This window comes from Dendrobates tinctorius, unplaced genomic scaffold (assembly GCF_039654945.1).
Source record: "Dendrobates tinctorius isolate UK_male_01 unplaced genomic scaffold, ASM3965494v1 ptg000155l, whole genome shotgun sequence".
Lineage (NCBI taxonomy): Eukaryota > Metazoa > Chordata > Amphibia > Anura > Dendrobatidae > Dendrobates > Dendrobates tinctorius.
This window is the reverse complement of record NW_027361822.1, coordinates 18,105,777-18,130,827: the sequence shown is the minus strand read 5'-3', so window position 1 is coordinate 18,130,827 and position 25,051 is coordinate 18,105,777. Positions and strand designations below refer to the sequence as shown.

Genomic DNA, 25,051 nt, shown 5'->3' with positions numbered 1-25,051 from the left:
TAAGCGATATCGCTAGCAATATCGCTATAACTTGTGACGTTATAGCGATATTGCTAGCGACATCGCTGTGTCTGATACTTACCTACGACCCGCTCCCCCCGCTGGTTATCGCTGATCGCGCGAGAACGTCCTGGACCGTTTCTCGTCGTCAGCTTCCTGCGGCGCTTCCTGTGGAGAGACGAGCGACGCGTGGACGCGGGCGGGAGGACGTCAGGATCGCCTCATCTGACAGGTAAGTAGCGACCCCCGACCCCAGCGATGTCGCTGGTGAGATCTGCCTGTGTGGCAGCTCACTAGCGACCACTTAGCGATGTACCAGCGATCCTGACCGCGTCATATCGCTGGTGCATCTCTAAGTGTGACAGTACCTTAACACTCCTTTTCTTTAGCACCAGTCAGGTACACCTCATAGCTGCCCAAAAGGACGCCCAGGACAGGCATTGCTCGTCTTCAGTAACATCAACATCAACTGATAGTTGGAATAAATAGACTGCATTCACCACCACATCTTCTTAAGGTGCAGGCTTTATTCTCAAGTGTAGCGGTGTGACGTATGAGGTTCTGCAGCAGCTGAGGTGTGCAGTATGAAATTCTGCGGAACAGTATGAGATTCTGTCCCCCCCCCCCCCGGTTTGATCCTGGCTACGCCCATAGTGTGAATGTAGCCTGAGAATCTAGGCTTTATCTTACCTGAGATAAGTCATAGTGTGTGTGTGTGTGTGTGTGTGTGTGTGTGTGTGTGTGTGTGTGTATATATATATATATATATATATATATATATATATATATATATATATAAACACACAGTATAGACCAAAAGTTTGGACACACCTTCTCAATCAAAGCGTTTTCTTTATTTTCATGACTATGAAAATTGTAGATTCACTCTGAAGGCATCAAAACTATGAGTTAACACATGTGGAATTATATAATTAACAAAAAAGTGTGAAACAACTGAAAATACTGTATGTCTTATATTCTAGGTTCTTCAAAGTAGCCACCTTTTGCTTTGATTTCTGCTTTGCACACTCTTGGCATTCTCTTGATGAGCTTCAAGAGGTAGTCACCGGAAATGGTTTTCACTTCACAGGTGTGCCCTGTCAGGTTTAATAAGTGGGATTTCTTGCCTTATAAATGAGGTTGAGACCATCAGTTGTGTTGTGCAGTAGTCTGGTGGATACACAGGTGCTAGTCCTACTGAATAGACTGTTAGAATTTGTATTATGGCAAGAAAAAAGCGGCTGAGTAAAGAAAAACTTCAAGAAATGAAGGTCAGTCAGTCCGAAAAATTGGGAAAACTTTGAAAGTGTCCCCAAGTGCATTGGCAAAAACCATAAAGCGCTACAAAGAAACTGGCTCACATGAGGACCGCCCCAGGAAAGGAAGACCAAGAGTCACCTCTGCTGCGGAGGATAAGTTCATCCGAGTCACCAGCCTCAGAAATCGCAGGTTAATAGCAGCTCAGATTATAGACCAGGTCAATGCCACACAGAGTTCTAGCAGCAGACACATCTCTACAACAACTGCTAAGAGGAGACTTTGTGCAGCAGGCCTTCATGGTAAAATAGCTGCTAGGAACCACTGCTAAGGACAGGTAACAAGCAGAAGAGACTTGTTTGGGCTAAAGAACACAAGGAATGGACATTAGACCAGTGGAAATCTGTGCTTTGGTCTGATGAGTCCAAATTTGAGATCTTTGGTTCCAACCACCGTGTCTTTGTGCGACGCAGAAAAGGTGAACGGATGGACTCTACATGCCTGGTTCCCACCGCGAAGCATGGCGGAGGAAGTGTGAGGGTGCTTTGCTGGTGACACTGTTGGGGATTTATTCAAAATTGAAGGCATACTGAACCAGCATGGCTACCACAGCATCTTGCAGCGGCATGCTATTCCATCCGGTTTGTGTTTAGTTGGACCATCATTTATTTTTCAACAGGACAATGACCCCAAACACACCTCCAGGCTATGTAAGGGCTAATTGACCAAGAAGGAGAGTGATGGGATGCTACGCCAGTTGACCTGGCCTTCACAGTCACCAGACCTGAACCCAATCGAGATGGTTTGGGGTGAGCTGGACCGCAGAGTGAAGGCAAAAGGGCCAACAAGTGCTAAGCATCTCTGGGAACTCCTTCAAGACTGTTGGAAGACCATTTCCAGTGACTACCTCTTAAAGCTCATCAAGAGAATGCCAAGAGTGTGCAAAGCAGTAATCAAAGCAAAAGGTGGCTACTTTGAAGAACCTAGAATATAAGACATATTTTCAGTTGTTCCACACTTTTTTGTTAATTATATAATTCCACGTGTGTTAATTCATAGTTTTGATGCCTTCAGAATGAATCTACAATTTTCATAGTCATGACAATAAAGAAAACTCTTTGAAAGAGGTGTGTCCAAACTTTGGTCTGTACCGTGTGTATGTAATCGATATTATACAGTGTATTACATATTTACAATTTATTACAGTTTTTTGTGTTCTAAAGTTGTATTCCGATAAATAGATATTATGTTCTATCTAAATATCTTGATTATTGGATCATAGAAATGATTAAATGTCTGATGTTCACATTGTACTACAATAAAATTTTCACTTAAATATAAGCAATATATGTGGGAGTCGGAGTCGCAGGTTTGGCTTACCGACTCCACAGCCCTGCTGTGAAGGACATGCAAACTTGCCCTCATTTCCCCATTCGCCGGTCAGATAAGGGGGGATCTGTGGTGGCTCCAGATACCGACCTATACTGTTCTATGGTTTGTTCTATTCTCAGTGACACCAACACTTATTTTCCTGTAAGGTCAGATCCTACCACCGCTTTCAGATCCGCTCTTACACATTGCCTTAATGAGGGGATGAGATTGGGGGTATTAAATTCCAAACTACTTAAGTGGCTCAATCCAGATTTTCTGGTCATTCCTGTGTTCCATGGTTTGCCCAAAGTTCATAAGAATCATTCTCCACTGCCCTTAAGACCCATAATAGCTTGATGGATATCTTCAACCCCTCCTTTAATAATAATAAATAATAGTAATCTTTATTTTTATATAGCGCTAACATATTCCACAGCGCTTTACACACATTATCATCACTGTCCCCGATGGGGCTCACAATCTAAATTCCCTATCAGTATGTCTTTAGAATGTGGGAGGAAACCGGAGTACCCGGAGGAAACCCACGCAAACACGGGGAGAACATACAAACTCCTTGCAGATGTTGTCCTTGGTGGGATTCGGCCCCAGGATTACAGCGCTGCAAGGCTACAGTGCTAACCACTGAGCCACCGTGCTGCCTCCTTTCAGGACTCCTGCTTTTCTGAAGGACTCTTCCATTGTCCTAAAGGTTTTTCAAACACTTAAATGGCAGGATGGATATTTTTATGCAACATGCGATGTTGTAAACTTATACTCCTCTATTCCTCATGCCACAGCTATGACAGCAACACAATTTCATTTGGATAAATACAGTGCATAACCTTCACCTTGGAAACAGTTTATCCTACTGTCACTTCATTACCTTTTGAAACACAACTATTTTATGTTCCAATCAAAAAAAATTTCTACAGACACTTGGAGCCACGATGGGATCTAAATTTTCTCCTTCTTTGGCAATACTCTATATAGCCCGGTGGGAGGAAATTTATCGTATATACTTGTGTATAAGTCAAGATTTTCAGCCCATATTTTTGGCCTGAAAGTCCCCCTCTCGGCTTATACACGAGTCATATACCTGGTGGTCGGCGGGGGTGTCGGAGATTATACTGACCCCCCCCCCCCCCGCTTCTCCCACAGTCTCTCTTCCTTCAGCGGTTATGTGGTACCGCTCATTAAACTCATGAATATGCGCATATTCATGAGTTTAATGAGCGGTACCACGTGACCACTAAAGGAAGGGAGACAGTGGGAGAAGCGGGGGGGGCTGCAGAGACCGTGCCAGGAGGGGGTAAGTATATCCAATATTCACCTGTCCATTGCTGCTGTCTGCTGCATCCTGTATCACTGACATTTAGGCAGCAGAAGATGCGATGACGTGGTTAGTGCGTGTCGCATCCTCTGCTGCCTAAACAGTCACTGACAGAGGATGCAGCAGACAGCAGCAAGCAGCGATGGACCTTGGACAGCTGAATATCTCAGGTGTCTGGTCCTGAGCAAGCGGCGGCACCGACACTTGTCCCTCATAGCGCGCCAGTGTCTCAGCCTGCTCAGGACCTGACACCTGGCCCCCCAGCAAGGAGAGGTGAGTATGTCATTTTTTTTTTTTTTTTTGCAGCAGCATATGGGGGCATATTATATGGGGCAGAATATGGGAGCATAATCTATGGAGCATCTTATGGGGGCATAATCTATGGGGCATAATCTATGGAGCATCTTATGGGAGCATAATCTATGGAGCATCTTATGGGGGCATAATCTATGGAGCATCTTATGGGGCATAATCTATGGAACATCTTATGGGGCATAATCTATGGAACATCTTATGGGGGCATAATGTATGGAGCATCTTATGGGACCATAATCTTTATGGAGCAGCATATAGGGTATATTATTCTATGGATCATCTTATGGGGCCATTTTTAACCTTTTGTTATGACCTGCTTAGTTTATGGGATGAGGTAGTTCAGAGGTTAATCTGGACAGCCTCATTCTGGGAGGCCTCTTATAGCCTCAGTATGGGGTCATTCCTCGTCGCTTATACTTTGACCCTCAGCCGAGTGTGTGTGACCCTGGTGTATCTGTGCTGTGTGCTTTGTGCCTGTGCTACTCTATACTTGTTTGGATTTGATCTGGTTCTGTCCCTGTTACGAATGCTGCCCGTCTCTCCTGTATTTCGCTGCCATCTCTGTGTATGACCCTAAGCTACGTTCTGACTACCCTCTGCCTGCTCCTTGTGTACCGCATTAGCTCTCTTGTTTACTGACCTCGGCTTGGATTTTGTCTCCCTCTGATTCCCCGTCCTTTCCCTGGTGTCCTGTGGCCACCTTTCCCCTGCTCCAGGGTCCCTGTAGCAACTTGCAGGCATCTCCAGCAGCAGGATGCTAAGCCCCGCCCCCTGTGGTCACATGATCGTAGGTCCTTCTGCTCTCTGCTTCCCTCAGCATCCTCTTTCACTGCACTGCTCAGGTCCCGTCTGTCTGAGCTTTCCCAGCAGCATCTGACCCTGGGCTTCCCCGCGGTGTGGGTAAGTCACCCTGTTCAGCCTTGGCAGTTCGTCGGCGCTGACAGGAGCTTGACACCTTTGTGCAGCATTATATGGGGTGTATTTTGTATGGAGCATCTTATGGGGCCCATCATGAACTGTATGGAGCATTATATGGGGCTCCTGATTCAATATGGATTTTCAAAAACATTTAACCTACTGATGTCTCAATTAATTTTACTTTCATTGGTATCTTTTTATTTTTGAAGTGGCTTTCATGCTACTTTTGGGTTTTTGCTCATTTTGTCTTTTGCAGGTTTTATGTTTTATGGCCAGTGTCAACATGCATTAATATGCTGCATGTGTATCAACTCAATCCAAGCTCAGATTTTGTGTTTTTTCTTTGAAATTTACCAGTAGCTGCTGCATTTTCCACCATAGGCTTATACGCGAGTCAATAAGTTTTCCCAGTTTTTTTTGTGGCAAAACTAGGGGGTGTCGGCTTATACTCGAGTCGGCTTACACACGAGTATATACGGTATATCTTTACCAATAACAACCCTTTCATTCCACATCTGGTATGGAATGCCAGATATGTGGATGACATCCTTCTAGTCTGGAAAGGTGATGCCTCCACTTATTCTGAATTCACATCATACCTCAATTCCAATTCCTGTAACATCAGATTTTCTTGTACTCCATTAGCCACCAGTACTCCCTTTTTAGACATCATGCTTTATAGGTGACAGCATTACTACCATGGTTAAGCCTACACTGTACAGGAAAGGTACGAGGCCTTTTAATGTTTTAACTACGTTTAAATAAAGAATGCATTTTATCCCTGGATGGTTGTGCCGGAATCTTTCCCCATTTTTTTGTATAACGTTTGTATTTGTCATTCTGGGGTTCATATAAGGCAAGGGTCAGGAACCTTTTTGGCTGAGAGAGCCATGAACGCCACATATTTTAAAATGTAATTCCATGTGAGCCATACAATATGTTTAAAACTAAATACAAATAAATTTGTGCATTCTAGGTAAGTCTTACGTAAAATGCACACATTTACTTGTATTTAGAATGTTTATATGTTACTATCAGTAAGCACAACGCAGAGGGTTGATAGTTAGAGTTGTATTGTAAAATGACATTCCAGCAAGTGTATGCTTCAGGGAGGAAAGAGTCACAACCAGCAGAGTGTCCAGTGAGGCGGGTGGAGAGGGACCAAGTGCAGGTATGAGTGTTGGGAGACTCTTGGTCAGTCTGTAGGTGGCCCCACTGAAATTGCTGTGGAGTAGATGAGGCAAGGAGAGGAGCAGAGTGCTGTCCCGGCCTGTAACAGGCGCTCCATGCGGCTCTACCGGGCAGGCATGGATGTTCAGGTGCTGCGGTCGAGTCCTGTGGTAGGATGGTGACCGGAGATTGCAGGACCTGCATGACATCAGTGGTCACATGTAGCCCATGTGACTGTCACAGATACGAGGCGCCATAAGGACCAAACTTATCCTACATGTTTCAGAAATCAGTGGTTTCCTTCATTATTTTTTTTTGTTAAAGATTAGAGATGGGCGCACACCTGGATGTTCGGGTTCGGCAGAACAGTAAAAAAAAAAAAAAGTTTGGGTTCGGGTACCAGAACAGTACCCGAACTCGGAGCCTATTCACTTGAATGGGGGGCCCGAACATCCAGTGTTTTCCAGCTGTGAGTTTTGCCTGGCTCGTTAGCAAAAATACAGGGGAACCCAAGCCGTTTTTTTTTATTATTTATTTACAGCGCTGGAGCGGCTGATGAATACTTCCATCCGCCGCTCCTGCTCTCACTGTAATTAGTGGCAGCTGGTATCGGATGATGGGATCAGTAGTCCCATCAGCTGACACCAGTGACCGGAGGTAAACTTTATACCTCCGATCACAGCTGAGCTTTCATGATGTCTTTTGATAGCATGGCAACCGCGGCTTTCTGACTGGCGGGGAAGATTTCACCGCTGATCAGAAGCGGTGTTTGCACATGACAGCATGACTAAAAACCCGGTGTTCAGGCAGCCGAACCCAAACAGTAGTTTGTCCATCTCTATTAAAGATTTGTCTAAGAGCCAGATGCAGCCATCGAAAGAGCCACATCTGGCTCGCGAGCCATAGGTTCCCAACCCCTGATATAAGGGAACCTGTCACGATGAGGGTAGAAAACGTCAGCAATTCTCTCACCGTCTTCCTGCATTGTCACCAGTTAGAGCCGCGCTCGTTTCTCCTCCGTCCCATAGACAATGAATAGAGACAAGCGCCTACGTCCCCTGTAGAAGCCTCTCTGCGGTTCTATATAACGGACTTGTTTCTATTGCGGTTTCTTCAGCCACATTTATAAGTGTGGTAGTTACAATGAATGACTCCTGTAAATCCTCCTCATGGCCGCTCCCCGGGACCCTCCCAGTGTCATTGCACTTTGGATTTCCTGAGTCCCTGTGACCAGAACATATCCTGTATTAATAATCTGCACCATTATCCGTGTAGATGGCAGTTTCTGGGGAAAGGACACAAAGCTCATGGAGTTCAGGCTGCACTCAATCTTTATGACATACTAGCTGAAGAGCCCGGCGTTGCCTGGGCATAGTAACCAACTGTGGTTAGTTATAACAAATTATAATGATTATATTGCACATAAAAACATTTCACATCATATATTCAACACTACAGATTTGCAACACAAATTAACTAAACAATTAACCAAGTATTGATAGTATTTTATTTTAACCTCATGCAAGATTTTTGTTTTTTCCTTTCGTTGCAAAGATGAATAGATTTTGGCAGTTCCAACTCTTGAACAGACCAAATAAAGTTGACCATGAGAAAAGCATGGAGATTGCAAATCTATCCCTACTACTTTCAAGGACTGTCCCTGAGCATTGTTAATGGACATTGCAAATAGCAGTTGAAATGGAAACTGGAGGTGTTTAAAATAAAAAAACATCAGATGGAATGAGTGGAATTCTTGGAATGAAAATGTCCTCTCCTTTGGCACATCCTGTTTCTGAGCTGTGTATCTAACCCTATCCTGTGTGATAATGTCTGCTGAGCTGTGTACCTAATCCTCTCCTGTGTGTTATTTTCTGCTCAGCCGTGTATCTAATCCTATCCTGTCTGATACTGACTGCTCAGTCGTGTATCAAATCCTATCCTGTGTGATACTGACTGCTGAGCCGTGTATCTAATCCTATCCTGTGTGATACTGACTGCTGAGCGTGTATCTAATACTATTCTGTGTGATATTGTGTGCTGAGCCATGTGTCTAATCCTCTCCTATGTGATACTGACTGCTGAGCAGTGTATCTAATCATATCCTGTGTGATACTGCTGAGCCGTGTATCTAATCCTATCCTGTGATACTGGGCTCCCCCTGCAGTCTGTGTCAGAGGGTGGTCTGTGCTGGCACGGTAATAAATTGTGTTATTTCCAGCTTTACAGAAGGACGATGACACCATAATAATATAATATAAATTTTATTTCTATTGCGCCGACATATTCCGCAGCACTTTACATTTCAGAGGGGATTTGTACAGACAGTAGACATTACAGCATAAGAATAATCACATAGATTATAACAAATACCAAGAGGAAAGAGGGCCCTGCTCGCAAGCTTACAGTCTATGAGGAAAGAGGTAGACACGAAAGGTGGGTGGTAACAGTTGCCCTGATTGTATGGACCAGCCATAATGTTAAGTGTGTAACAGTACAGACACAGAGGGCTAATGGATGCATAAAGCATGTGGGAACATGGTGCAGGGAACCTGTTATGGTAAAACTTTTGGCTGTGCCACACAGGGATAGATTAGGTTAATATGTTGAGGCGATAGGCCAGTCTGAATAAATGCGTTTTCAGGGCACGCTTAAAATTGTGGGAATTGGGGACTAATCGTATTGACCTGGGAAGTGCATTCCAAAGAATTGGCGCAGCACGTGTAATGTCTTGGAGACGAGAGTGGGAAGTTCTGATTAATGAGGATGCTAACCTCAGGTCATCAGCAGAACGGAGGGCGCGGGTAGGGTGGTATACTGAAACAAGGGAGGAGATGTAGGGTGGTGCTGAGCCATGGAGGGCTTTGTGAGTGAGGGTAATAAGTTTATACTGGATTCTGGAGTGGATGGGTAGCCAGTGCAATGACTTGCACAAGGTAGAGGCATCGGTGTAACGATTGGTGAGGAATATGATCCTGGCTGCAGCATTCAAGACAGATTGGAGGGGGGAGAGTTTGGTAAGAGGGAGACCGATTAGAAGAGAGTTACAATAGTCGAGACGAGGATGAATAAGAGAAACAGTAAGAGTTTTTGCGGAGTCAAAAGTAAGAAAAGGTCGAATTCTAGAAATGTTTTTGAGGTGCAGATGACAAGAGCGAGCCAGTGATCGAGTGTGGGGGGCAAAGGAAAGCTCGGAATCAAGTATGACCCCAAGACAGCGGCCATGTTGCTGGGGAGTAATAGTGGAGCCACATACAGAAATAGCAATGTCTGGTATAGGTACATTAGTAGAGGGAGGAAACACAAGGAGTTCAGTCTTTGACAGGTTCAATTTCAGATATAGTGAGGACATGATGTTAGACACAGCGTTTAGTCAATCGCCGGTGTTTTCTAGAAAGGCTGGCGTGATGTCAGGAGAAGAAGCGCATAATTGGGAGTCATCAGCATAGAGATGGTACTGGAAACCAAATATACTGATTGTTTGACCAATAGGGGCAGTGTACAAGGAGAAGAGGAGGGGGCCTAGAACCGATCCTTGGGGGACTCCAACAGTAAGGGGAAGGTGAGAGGAGGAAGAATCGGCAAAGATACAGTAAAGGAGCGGTCAGAGAGATAGGAGGAGAACCAGGAGAGAACGGTGTCCTTGAGGCCAATGGAACGGAGCATAGTGAGGAGGAGCTGATGATCCACAGTCGAATGCTGCAGAGAGATCCAAGAGAATTAGCATGGAGTAATGACCATTAGATTTAGCTGTTAGTAGATCATTAGAGACTTTAGTGAGGACACCATAGAAATTATAAGAATAACAGACCAAATTGTTTGGTGAATTGGAACGCGCGGGGTTAAAATTTCGCCTCACAACATAGCCTGTGACGCTCTCGGGGTCCAGACGTGTGACTGTGCAAAATTTTGTGGCTGTAGCTGCGACGGTGCAGATGCCAATCCCGGACATACACACATACATACACACACACATTCAGCTTTATATATTAGACTAGCTGAAGAGCCCGGCGTTGCCTGGGCATAGTAACCAACTGTGGTTAGTTATAACAAATTATAATGATTATATTGCACATAAAAACCGTGCATCTAATCCTATCCTGTGTGATACTGACTGCTGAGCTGTGTATCTAATCCTATTCTGTGTGATACTGACTGCTGAGCCGTGTATCTAATCCTATTCTGTGTGATACTGTCTGCTGAGCCGTGTATCTAATCCTATTCTGTGTGATACTGTCTGCTGAGCCGTGTATCTAATCCTATTCTGTGTGATACTGACTGCTGAGCCGTGTATCTAATCCAATCCTGTGATACTGACTGCTGAGCCGTAAGGTAAAAAAAGAAAAATTTTTCAGCTCACCCCAAAGAAGACAGCTATAAGTCCGATCGGTGCACGGAACGTGGAAACAGGATCCCTCTGCAGCAAAGCGTAATATGGAAAAAAAATTCCAGCATCCAGATCAGTAATTAGATTAAAAAATTTTTTATTCCTTTATTCCAAAATTTAAAAAAATCATAAGATTCTCCATCATGATAAGAGACGCATCAGGACGTGTAGTTGACTGCTGAGCCGTGTATCTAATCCTATCCTGTGTGATACTGACTGCTGAGCTGTGTATCTAATCCTATCCTGTGTGATACTGACTGCTGAGCCGTGTATCTAATCCTATCCTGTGATACTGACTGCTGAGCCGTGTATCTATCCCTATCCTGTGTGATACTGACTGCTGAGCTGTGTATTTAATCCTCTCCTGTGTGATACTGACTGCTGAGCCGTGTATCTAATCCTATCCTGTGTGATACTGACTGCTGAGCCATGTGTCTAATCCTATCCTGTGTGATACTGACTGCTGAGCCATGTGTCTAATCCTATCCTGTGTGATACTGACTGCTGAACCATGTGTCTAATCCTCTCCTGTGTGATACTGTCTGCTGAGCTGTGTATCTAATCCTCTCCTGTGTGATACTGACTGCTGAGCTGTGTATCTAATCCTCTCCTGTGTGATACTGTCTGCTGAGCTGTGTATCTAATCCTCTCCTGTGTGATACTGTCTGCTGAGCTGTGTATCTAATCCTCTCCTGTGTGATACTGACTGCTGAGCTGTGTATCTAATCCTCTCCTGTGCGATACTGACTACTGAGTTGTGTATCTAATCCTATCCTGTATGATACTGGGCTCCCCCTGCAGTCTGTGTCAGAGGGTGGTCTGTGTTGGCACGGTAATAAATTGTGTTATTTCCAGCTTTACAGAAGGACGATAACACCATAGAAATGATAAGAATAATAGGCCTCAGTTACCACAACTGTCTACAAAGAAAACTGTTGCTGATAGCAACCAATCACAGCTCATTTTTCATCTTTTAAACAGCTCTGGGACAGCGTGGCGAGTTTTGAGTGGCGACTTTTGTGTTTCGATTTTTATGTGGCGAGGTTGTTGTATGTGTGGTGAAATGTGTGCTGAGGGTGGTATATGTGTTGAAGCACGTGGTAGTGTGTGGCGCATTCTGTGTGTGTTCATATCCCCGTGTGTGGTGAGTATCCCATGTCAGGGCCCCACCTTAGCAACTGTACGGTATATACTGTTTGGCGCCATCGCTCTCATTCTTTAAGTCCCCCTTGTTCACATCTGGCAGCTGTCAATTTGCCTCCAACACTTTTCCTTTCACTTTTCCCCCCATTATGTACATAGGGGCAAAATTGTTTAGTGAATTGGAACGCGCGGGGTTAAAATTTCGCCTCACAACATAGCCTATGACGCTCTCGGGGTCCAGACGTGTGACTGCAAAATATTGTGGCTGTAGCTACAACGGTGCAGATGCCAATCCCAGACATACATACACACACACACACACACACACACACACACACACACACACACACACACACACACACACACACACACACACACACACACACACACACACACACACACACATTAAGGTTTATATATTAGATTTCCACTCCATCACTCAGGCGTCCATTGTTTCCTTCAGTCTGTTTACATCGCTGCAATGACAATACTGGATGCTGGTATGTCTGAGATGTAACTGTTCTGTTGCATGATAGTTTACTGACAGCATGTGTCCTATATGCGGCCACCGTGAGGATGTAACGTGGAAAACATTTATTCATAACATATGGAATAGAATCTTTATGATGTTATATCTTTTTTTTCCTTTCAGTTCCCTACAATATTGGATCCTCTCAGTGGAGATATTTTATACAAGATACATTTCCTGATGGACCCATCAAGGATGGATAAGGACAGGAAAAAGATGGTGGAGAAGATATTACTTCTCACCCTAGAGATCCTCTTCCGGCTTACTGGAGAGGTGAGAGATTCTGATGACGTCACATTACATCATTTTTATCTATGGGAATAACAGATGGACAGAACTGGAGAGGTGAGGACTCTGGAAATGTCTGTAGTGAGATTTATTAATGTGTCTCTCTATAACCAGAATTACACAGTAGTGAAGAAGACCTCTAGTGAGCGCTTTCAGGACCCTGTGTCTGAGGGACGAGAAAGACCCCTGAGTCAGTTCACGGGGCTTCCACCCCTCCCCCTGATACATGAGGACATCAATGACCAGAAGATCTTGGACATCGTCTACAAGATGATTGAGCTGCTGACTGGAGAGGTGACACTGCTGGGAATGCTGGGACATTATACAGTAACGCTATGGAGGGATCGGGGGATGACTGTATCACTGTATGTGTCAGGTTCCTATAAGGTATCAGGATGTCGCCGTCTATTTCTCCATGGAGGAGTGGGAGTATTTAGAAGGACACAAAGATCTGTACCAGAACGTCATGATGGAGGTTCCCCAACCCCTCACATCATCAGGTAATAGACAGGACTAAATACACACGGCCTATAATTATCTGTATGTAAAGAATGAATTCAGTCCCTGTATGTGTTTCCTCCAGTTGTATCCAGTAAGAGGACAACACCAGAGAGATGTCCCCGTCCTCTTCTTCCACAGGACTGTAAAGAAGAAAATCCCAATGTTCCTCAGGATCATCAGGTAGATGGAGAGAAGGTGTCATGAGATCTCTCCTATGATGTGTAGATAACTGTGAAGATCTTGTGCTCAGTCCTGTTTTATCCACCAGTATTATATGTTTTATACTTGTGTAATGAGAACGGTGGAGATGGCAGGATTAGAGCTGATCATAGAGGTGACTTCTCCATCTGTCTGTGACTTTTATATTATTTGTTTCAGGGTGAAGATCTGACCCATATTAATACTACAGAGACATATGTGAGGGGTGATGAGCGGTGTAAAGAGGATATTCCTACAGATAACCGCCCAGGTGAGCAGTAACCACTAAATGCAGAGAAATCACAGATTATCCTTCCTGCAGAATTCTAGTTTTAATTTTTAGGGCTTGTTCTCTCAAAACTTTTTGATGTGCATTTTTACTGACCGAAGGATTTAGTGCTTAAACAGAAGAACACCCTCTTAAACACCTATTAAAGCATTTTAGCTACAACATTTCATAGGCCAAAACTAAATTAATACAGTTTCCCCACAAAAAAGAATATAGGGCCGATCTCTGTATTATCTGCTCTGACCGTAAGGCTGGAGTAATCACATGACCAAATTCATCCACAGCAGGAAAGGATTAGTCTCCGCTGCGGATAGTGATTGGATAAATCGGTCACTAGTTCATCCTAAAGAGGAGGCATGGAGACTGGCGGGGCACCTGGCCATCAGGGGAAGGGGATTATTAGTAATAATTATATCTCATGAGAGATAATCCCTTGAGGGCCATGGACTTGGCATCAGCGTGTATAGGGCATGTGTTGTGTGTTAGTCCCACCATGGACTTGATGTGGTGACTGTACAGAAGAGGTAAGTAACCCCCTTATACGATAGACGTCTATGACCTCAAGTTAAGGATTCAGAGAATATGTAGAAGCAGGACTTGTACAGCGATAATCCAGCAACACATATAAAGGTTAAAGCATCACTTTTATTCCCTTGGTTAAAACTATTCCTTCTGTGCAGGTATGTGCTAACAAAAAACACATACACTTATGGCGACATCTCCGCCGACGCGTTTCATGGTTGTTCATAGCTTAGGAAACAGTACTCATTATCCGAGTATTAAACACTGGTGATTACATGGTACAGGAATAATCACTTAATCCAACAGTAGAAAATAGACCTCAGCAACATAGAAAAGAGATATATACAATATATTTTTCTCTTTTTATTATTATTATAAGATGTTGACATTTTTACATGAGATCCTTCTCTTCGAGCTTCAAGATCTAGTATTCATTTTGTCTCCTGTCTTAGAAGGATTCTTTTCAATTTTCGTCATCGTGTGGTCTTGTTAACCCTTTCAATACTATCAAGAGAAAAAAGCCATACAGAAAAAGGTGCACACCTAAGAGTACAAAAGCAATTACATTTTATTAAACACCATATAGCTCCAAGATTAAAAACTATTAAAATGAAAATCGTTGTGGTTTCACATACAAAAAAAAAAAAACCTATTAAAATGAAAGCCTCCCTATAGACATACAAGTGCTTCTCACAAAATTAGTATATCATCAAAAAGTTAATTTATTTCAGGTCTTCAATACAAAAAATGAATCTCAAACTGTATATTACATAGTCATTACACACAGAGTGATATATTTCAAGTGTTTATTTCTGCTGTTAGTGTTGATGATTATGGCTTACAGCCAATGAAAAACCAAAAGTTATCTCAGTAAATTAGATTAACTAACACAAAACACCTGCAAAGGCTTCCTAAGCATTTTAAAAGGTCCCGTAGTCTATTTCAGTAGGTTCCACAATCATGGGGAAGACTGCTGACTTGACAGATGTCCAGAAGGCAGTCACTGACACACTCCACAAGGAGGGTAAGCCACAAAAGGTCATTGCTAAAGAAGCTGGCTGTTCACAGAGTGCTGTATCCAAGCATATTAATGGAAAGTTGAGTGGAAGGAAAACGTGTGGTAGAAAAAGGTGCACAAGCAACCGGGATAACCGCAGCCTTGCAAGGATTGTTAAGAAAAGGCCATTCAAAAATTTGGAGGAGATTCACAATGAGTGGACTGCTGCTGGAGTCTTTGCTTCAAGAGCCACCACACACACAGGTATCCAGGACATGGGCTACAAGTGCCGCATTCCTTGTGTCAAGCCACTCATGACCAATAGACAACACCAGAAGCGTCTTACCTGGGCCAAGGAGAAAAAGAACTGGACTATTTCAGAGTGGTCCAAGGTGTTTTTTTCAGATGGAAGTAAATTTTGCATTTCATTTGGAAATCAAGGTCCCAGAGTCTGGAGGAAGAGTGGAGAGGCACAGAATCCAAGCTGCTTGAAATCTAGTGTGAAGTTTCCACTATCAGTGATGGTTTGGGGAGCCATTTCATCTGCTGGTGTAGGTCCACTGTGTTTTATCAAGACCAAAGTCAGCATATCCGTCTACCAGGAAATTTTTGAGCACTTCATGCTTCCCTCTGCCAACAAGCTTTTTGAAAATGGAAACCTCATTCTCCAGCAGGACTTGGCACCTGTCCACACTGCCAAAAGTACCAATACCTGGTTTAAAACAACAGTACAACTGTGTTTGATTGGCCAGCAAACTTCCCTGACCTTAACCTTGTCAAGGGGAAGATGAGAGACACCAGACCCCACAATGCAGACGAGCTGAAGGCTGCCATCAAAGCAACCTGGGCTTCCATAACACATCAACAGTGCCACAGGCTGATCGACTCCATGCCACGCCGCAGTGATGCAGTAATTGATGCAAAAGGAGCCCGGACCAAGTATTGAGTGCATTTACTGAACATACATTTCAGGAGGCCAAAAAAAGGTTGTGTAACTCACCATTAGATGAATTCCTGTGGCTTTGGGTGTGGACTCCAGGATGGTGCTCGGAAAAAGCGTCTGTGGTAATCAAAAAAAGTTCCAGCAACAGACATCCAAATAGATTGTGGAATAAACGTTAAAACTTCATGTTTATTGCAATGCCTTTAAAAACATGCTGTTAAAATGGTAATTCCTGAGGATTGCGCGTTTCGAACAAAAGTGTTGTGATGGTGTGATAGGCTATGTGGAAATCATTTTGTGTATATTTCTGTTTCACTGATTTTCATAATGTTTTCTTGTTCCCTTGGCAGTGGGGCCCTTGTTGCAGACAATTAGGAGGTCGGCTTTGGTTAAAGGGTTCAGATATGGCTTGGTAGAAGAAAAAATATCACTCTATGCAGATGATATGTTGCTTTTTCTGGAGGATTCCAGAGAGTCATTGTTGAAAGCAATGGATATTATAACATTTGGGTCTATGTCGGGATTAGAAATTAACTGGGAAATATCCACTGTCATGGCTGTAGATGATTGTGTTGTTGACTTGCCAGTGTTGGAGGAGTGTAGTAGGTTGGCAGTGGTGCGACAGTTTAAATACCTGGGCATTCAGGTGGCACTTCGATTTCGTGTTATGCAGATTTGAATCTGATTCCACTGCTGACTAAGTTTAGGAGTAAAGTAGGGGTGTGGTGTAAACTGTATCTGTAGTGGGAAGAATTAATCTGCTTAAGATGATTTTGATGCCCCAACTGCTGTACATCTTGCACATTGCCCCTGTCTGGTTCCCTAAGAGGTGGTTTCGTACTACTGACTCTATATTTAGGATCTTGTGTGGGGGAAAAATGCATCCAAGTATTAGACTTGAGATATTGCAGAGGCCCAAGGATGGAGGGGGACTGGTGCTTCCGAACCCTTGGATTTATTACTTAGCTGCTCAGGGCCAACATATGAGGGGGTGGAGGGATGTGTCTGGGGCTGGTTCAATACATAGGGTCTTGGTCCAGGTGATGGGGAGGGATCCTTTGGTTCATGGGTTGGAGACAGGAAGTTTTAGGAGGATGGGTTTGATGTATCCTACTTTAGCACTGATACATAAAGTCTGGGAGGCAATTAAGAAGATTAGGGGTTTGGAACACTTGACAAGTTTTTCCCCGATATGGCAAAACGAGACTCTACCGGAATTTGTTAAAATGGGAGAATTTAAAAATTTGGTGAGACTGGGAATACAATACATAGTTCAGGTGCTGGACGCGCAGGGACTGGTGCCCTTTGGAAAGTTGCAGGAAGATTATGGGCTACCGAAGGTCTGCAGATTTCAATATGGGCAGTTTAGGCATGCTTATGGTACGCAGAGTAGGATGATGAATATGGACATTCACAAGGATATATTGACTGATTATGTCTGTGCAGAGGGGGGAACAAAAGGGGTAGTGTCGGGCATCTATAAGAATCTAATGCATACTTTTTTAAATAATTATCCTATTAGAGCACAGGGGAAATGGGAGGAGAAGTTGAGTAGGATAGAGGAAGATACATGGGAAGTGATTATGGAATATATACCCCAATTATCGCTGAGTGAACCGGGCAGACTCACAGATATATGTACTCCATAGAGTATATAGGACTCCTGAACGGCTGTAGAGAGCGGGTCTGAGACAGACTTCTGAGTGTCCTCGGTGCTGAATGGAGGAGGCTGGAATTCTCCATATGTTATGGCAGTGTATGGACCTAAACCCATATTGGACGGCGGTGCTTAATGCCATAGGAGGAGTGAATGGTTGTAGGATTGAGAGGGATCCTGTGTTGTGTATACTGGGCTATGTGGAGGAGGTTCAGTTACATAATAAATATAAGGTGGCAATAGATAGATTATTATATTTTGCGTGAAAACTGATCGCCAGACACTGGATAAATGAAGATCTGCCGACATTGAGGGAATTTTTCAGACAGTCTGACTATATTGTGAATATGGAAAAAACTGTTACGTTAAGAGAAAAAGCATAAGAACATTTGAGACCCTGTGGACACCTTGGGTGGAGAGAAGATGACCCTGAATTTAGGTGACACCATGCAGTGTTTGCTGCTCCTGTATGTAATGGGGGAGGGGGAGGGAGGGAATTTCTGAAACTAATGACCATTGTTAATGTTGTTCTCATTGTGATTTTTGTTCTATTTCTTTGTACCTTAAATTTGGTTAAATAAACTTTATCTGATTTAAAAAACAAAAAACAAAAAAAAACAAACAAATTTGCTCATCAGGTTGGAGACCTTCCATATCAAGGTTTGTCCAGGATTCTAAACGTGTTAAATATCATGAATGCTTTGGAATGGCCAACCACTGGCTTACATGCGATGTAGATGCTTTATATTCTGCGATTCCTCACCCTTTAGCTCTTTATGCGATACACCTTTATATGGAGAAATATTCCATATACAGTACGATCTTGCATGATTTTATATTGGATGCCACTTGGTTCTTGTTGAAAAATAATTACTTTAAATTTTCAGACTGGTTTTTCCTGTAACAACAAGGCTCTGCAATGGGAGCGAAATGTTCCCCGTCTATTGCGATTATTTTCATGAATTGGTGGGAGGACAATTCTATCTACACAGAACTAAATCCATAATCATCTTCTCTATATTGTTATATGAGACATATAGAAGATGGCTTAATAATATGGTCGGGTTCTGATGAGTGCGTTTACGATTTTGTCCAATACATCAATAATAATCCATTTAATATTTTTTTCACTTTACAACATGAAAAAAAGTCGATTTTGTATTTGGACATCAACCTCAATGGGTTAATTATAGCTGGTAAAATTGATTGTTCCTTATTCCGTAACCCTCCTGCTGGGAACTCCATATTGCCCACAGCGGTCATCCCAGGCATGTTGGGAACAATGTTATGTTGTGGTTTATGTTATCACATGCACACGGTGCGATCTTCAATATGTCGGGCGCACTACGCGATCTCTCAGGACGAGAATTGCAGAGCATATATATGATGCCACAAATGTTACAACAAGAAGGTGGTCAGGAGCTTCTCACCATTTCTTGTCTGTCCATAAAGGTTGCTTAGACTTTTCCATGTTCCTGCATTAGAGGAAGTTCTCACCAGCGATCGAGGCGGTGATAGAGACAAAGCATTGCATTTCAAGGAAGCGCAAGTTATTTTCAAGTTTAATTGCAGAGTCCCTTCTGGATTGAGTATGAGAACGGATATGATGTATTCCTATTGAATTAATCTTTTTACATCCATGATATTATGTGTATGTATTTCTCTTGAATGTTTTGTGTCATTAGTAGAATTGTCTCATTGACAGGATTAATCGCTCACTTCATTTCCTTTCCTCCTTTTCTGTGTAACTCTGCTTTTGTACTGACCACAGACATGGTTATGATTAAGGACACTTTTGTTCAAAACACGTAATCCTCAGGAATTACCATTTTAACCGCATGTTTTTAAGGCATTGCAATAAACATGAAGTTTTAGCGTTTATTCTACAATCTATTTGGATGTCTGTTGCTGGAACCTTTTTGTTTGGTTTCAGTAGGCCAACATTTCAGAGTTTAAAATAATTTTTCAAGCTGGTGTTATAAAGTATTCTAATTTACTGAGATAATGACTTTTGGGTTTTCATTGGCTGTAAGCCATAATCCTCAACACTAACAGAAATAAACACGTGACATAGATCACTCTGTGTAATGACTCTATATAATGAGTTTCACTTTCTGTATTGAAGAACTGAAATAAATTAACTTTTTGATGATATTCTAATTTTGTGAGAAGCACTTCTATATGGATCAATATGCATTAATATGATTTATCACAATCATGCATATATAGAATAATAATCACTATTAGATCGCTCAGGATTGAAGCATTAGAATCAAATACAGACCAGTGTAGCAGTATAGGCACTAATGGATCCCTAGGTGAAATAAATAATTGCAGTCAGCTATACAGTCATGGTCAAAAGTGTTGGCACCCTTGGAATTGCTCCATAAAATGACGTATTTATCCCATAAAATTATCACAATCTTTCATGTTTTGTTATACACATGTTTATTTCCTTTGTGTATATTAGAAAAACACAAAAAAACAAGGAAAAAAAGGCAAACTGGACATCATTTTCACACAATAACCCAAAAATGAGCCTGACAAAATGGTTGGCACCGTTCCAAAATTGTGGATTTTGGGGTTGTTTTACTGTCTCTGGCACTGGGTGCCCTGACTGTGTGCAAGGCATCATGAAATCTGAAGATTACCAGAGGATTTTGGGTTGCAGTGTGGTGCCCGGTGTCAGAAAGCTGGGTTTGCGTTCTAGGTCATTAGTCTTCTAGCAGGACAATGACCCCGAACATACTGCAAGAAGCATCCAGGAATGGATGGAAACTAATCGATGGAGAGTTCTGAACTGGCAAGCAATGAGTCTGGATGGAAATCCCATTGAACACCTGTGGACAAACAATTTTGTCCGGCCCATTTTTGTGGTTGTAAGTGAAGTAATGTCCATTTTGCCTTTTTTTCTCTATTTTGTTGTGTTGTTCCAATGATTTCACACTTGCGTTGGGCAGAGCTGCGGAGGGCTGAGTACTTCCTCCGTTAAGCACCTCCCACTGCCGCACCTCTTCCATTCAGCTCCGCCTACGTCAGCATGCGTCCTGCGTACTTATCTTTAACATTGAGTATGTAGGCCATGAGAATGTATGCGTCATTTTGACGCTGCGCTGACCGCAACAAAATGCAACATGTGTTCGACGCAGTTTGGCGTAGCGTCAAAATGTCATGCCGACGTAGGCGGAGCTGAATGGAAGAGTAGCGGCTCAAAAAAATAAAGGGAACACTTAAATAACACATCCTAGATCTGAATGACTGAAATATTCTCATTGAATACTTTGTTCTGCACAAAGTTGAATGTGCTGACGACAAAATCACACAAAAATCATCACTAGAAATCAAATTCATTAACCAATGGAGGCCTGGATTTGGAGTCACACACAAAATTAAAATTGAATGTAATGTCCTTAAAACAAGTCAAAATGAGGCTCAGTATTGCGTGTGGCCTCCACGTGCCTTTATGCCCTCCCTACAACACCTGGGCATGCTCCTGATGAGGCGGCGAATGGTCTCCTGAGGGATCTCCTCCCACACCTGGACTAAAGCATCCGCTATCTCCTGGACAGTCTGGTGCAACGTGACGTTGGTGGATGGAGCGAGACATGATGTCCCAGATGTGCTCAATCGGATTCAGGTCTGGGAAACGGGTGGGCCAGTCCATAGCTTCAATGCCTTCATCTTACAGGAACTGCTGACACTCCAGCCACACAAGGTCTGGCATTGTCCTGAATTAGGAGGAACCCAGGGCCAACCGCACCAGCATATGGTCTCACAAGGGGTCTGAGGATCTCATCTCGGTACCTAATGGCAGTCAGGCTACCTCTGGCGAGCACATGGAGGGCTGTGCGGCCCTCCAAAGAAGTGCCACCCCACACCATTACTGACCCACTGCCAAACCGGTCATGCTGAAGGGTGTTACAGGCAGCAGATCGCTCTCCACAGCGTCTCCAGAGTCTGTCACGTCTGTCACATGTGCTCAGTGTGATGCTGCTTTCATCTATGAAGAGCACAGGGCGCCAGTGGCAAATTTGCCAATCCTGGTGTTCTGTGGCAAATGGCAAGAGTCCTGCACGGTGTTGGACTGTGAGCACAACCCCCATCTGTAGATGTTGGGCCCTCAAACCATCCTCATGGAGTCGGTTTCTAACCGTTTGTGCAGACGCATGCACATTTGTGGCCTGCTGAAGGTCATTTTGCAGAGCTCTGGCACTGCTCATCCTGTTCCTCCTTGCACAAAGGCGGAGGTAGCGGTTCTGCAGCTGGGTTGTCCTCCTACGGCCCCCTCCACGTCTCCTGGTCTAATGGCCCGTCTGCAGGTAGAGCCTCTGGACACTATACTGACAGACACAGCAAACCTTCTTCCCACAGCTCGCATAGATGTGCCATCCTGGAAGAGCTGCACTACCTGAGCAACTTGTGTGGGTTGTAGAGTCCGTCTCGTGCTACCACGAGTGTGAAAGCACAACCAACATTCAGAAGTGACCAAAACATTGGCCAGAAAGCATTGGTACTGAGATGTGGTCTGTGGTCCCCACCTGCAGAACCACTCCTTTATTGAGGGTGTCTTGATAATTGCCAATAATTTCCATCTGTTGTCTATTCCATTTGCACAACAGCATGAGAAATTGATTGCCAATCAGTGTTGCATCCTAAGTGGACAGTTTGATTTCACAGAAGTTTGATTTACTTGGAGTTATATTCTGTTGATTAAGTGTTACCTTTATTTTTTTGAGGAGTGTATAAAGTAAATGAATCCAATCGGTAAATGGCCTAACGAGAAAAAAATTGAAATGCATGAATTGCGTTTTTTTGGCCACTGCAAAATTGCAGTAACAGGCAATAAAAACACTGTATCTACCCCAAAATGGTATCAATAAAAACGTCAACTCAGGGAGCAGAAAATAAGCCCTCACACAAGCACGAAATTAAAAAAAAAAATGGAAACGGTATGGGTCTCAGAAAATGGTCACTTAAGCTAAAAAAATTTTCACCACTTACCGTATTTTTCGGATTATAAGACGCACTTTTGTTCCCCAAAATTTTGGGGGAAAGTGGGGGGTGCATCTTATAATCTGAATGTGTGCTATAGAGTAGGGGGGCGGCTTTGTCATGGTGTCAGGGGTGGGCTGGCTGCGGGCTACAGAGACAGCGGGTGGTCAGTGCTCCCGCTCATTAGGCTCATGTAATATGCACTGCACCTGCAGTCCATCACCTTGGTGCTGAAGCGGCACCGAGTTGGTGGACAGGGGAGCAGCGCATATTGCATGTGCCTGCACTCTCTCCCCACTGCCCCGTCACCACATGACTATAGTCTCCTGATGATGGCTCCGTGCTCCCAGCTCCCCTCTGCCTCTTCCTGTGTCTGTGCCAATAGGACCTGCGGTCAACTGACTCCCAGTGTGCAGCACTGCGGTCGTGTGATGGAAGGTCCTGCAGCTACAATGAAGTGCCTGTATGAGTAGCTCCTGGATGTCAGCACAGACACAGGAAGAGCTGTGGGGGAGCTGGGAGCATGGAGCCATCATCTGAAGGTGAGTTAACTGTTTGTTATTTTATCATGTGCTTGCCAGCAGGGGGGAATATAGGGATGGGGGGAGCCGTGTCCATGCCAGCAGGGGGGAATATAGGGACGGGGGGAGCCGTGTCCATGCCAGCAGGCGGGAATATAGGGACGGGGGGCCGTGTGCATGCCAGCAGAGTGGAATATAGGGACGGGGGGGGCTGTGTGCATGCCAGCAGAGTGGAATATAGGGATGGGGGGGTCATGTGCGTGTCAGCATCAGCAAGGGTGCATATAGTGACTGGGGGGACATATCCAGGATTTGATGGAGGGGCTATGTGCCAGCACAAGGGGGCCATGTACCAGGATGGGGGTTATATAGATACTAGGATGAGGGACATATATATGATTTGAAAGACGGACACTGGCATTGTAAGACACACATCCATTTAACACAAAAAAAAAAAAATTCTCTTTTTCTTCACCAAATTTGGAGGTGCGTCTTATAATCAGGGGCGTCTTATAAAGCGAAAAATACGGTAAATAAAATAGAACCCCTACATATTTGGTATTTACGTACTCAGACTGACCTAAGTAATCTTATTGCCAGGTCAGTTTTAGCATTTAGTCAACATGGTAAATAGAAAACACAAAACAAAAATGTGGAATTGCACTTTTTTTTACCCTTCGCCACGACAGCACCCACTGGAGGTAGTGGGATCCGCCCCACAGGAACAGGAAACCTACAGAAAGATAAAAGGGGGCGGTCCGCCTCTCCTCCTCAGTTTTGGTTTCCTGTTCCCAGGGGAACCTCAGGAAGAATTCTTCAGAAAGACATACCTGGGCCAATGCACGCCGCCTGTGCAGTATCCGTGAGAACGGCAGGGGCTGCGGTCCAGAAGCAGAGTCGGGGGAGTTTCCATTAGACGGCTCCCCCCTCGTCTGGTGGATGGACTGGAGTGATGACCGGAGCCGGGGAGGGCCGCCCGGTCTCACTCAGGAGCACAATGGGTGTGCCACATGGAGCGCCGGGACAGCCGCCGCAGTAGGAGCGGTAAGAGTGCCTGTGGCGCAGAGGCACTTCGGCAAGGGGAGTGGCGCCTCAACCACCGCATCTTCAATGACATAATAGCTCTATGGGGCAACCTAAAGTGGACCTCCTTGCCACGAAAGAGAACAGGCAAGTAAAAAAAACATTTGCCTCACTGTCCTTGTCGGATCATCCAGACATAATAGACGCCCTCCAGGCCCCATGGAAATTCGACCTAGTATATGCCTTCCCTCCAATAATCCTACCACAGGTCATTCGGAAGACCAGAGGGAATAAGGTGAGGGTAATTCTAATAGCACTGTTCTGGCCCAAGAGACCATGGTTCTCATGGCTACGAACCATGTCGATATCAGATCCTTGGGTCCTCCCTTCGATCCCCAACCTACTCTCCCAAGGCCCTTTTTTCCACCCCCAAGTGGACAGCTTACACTTGACGGCGTGGAATTTGAGGAGCAGCTACTAAAATCAAGAGGTTTTTCCGAAACACTAATTGCTACGCTCCTACAGAGCAGGAAGCAGTCCACTACTCAGATTTACATGAGAATATGGAAGAAATTTCTGCAGTTCCATACAGCCTCTCATTACACAGAAATCCCGATAGTTCCTATTCTGGAATTTCTACAAAGAGGAAAGAAGATCTGGGGCTGGCAGTAAATACATTAAAAGTCCAAGTGTCTGCATTAGG

At 44.0% G+C, this 25,051-nt stretch overlaps 1 pseudogene; it reads left to right on the top strand.

Moving 5' to 3' along the window:
• LOC141051044 (uncharacterized) overlaps positions 1-25,051 on the top strand; it is a 49,204-nt pseudogene that overhangs the window by 2,467 nt on the left and 21,686 nt on the right.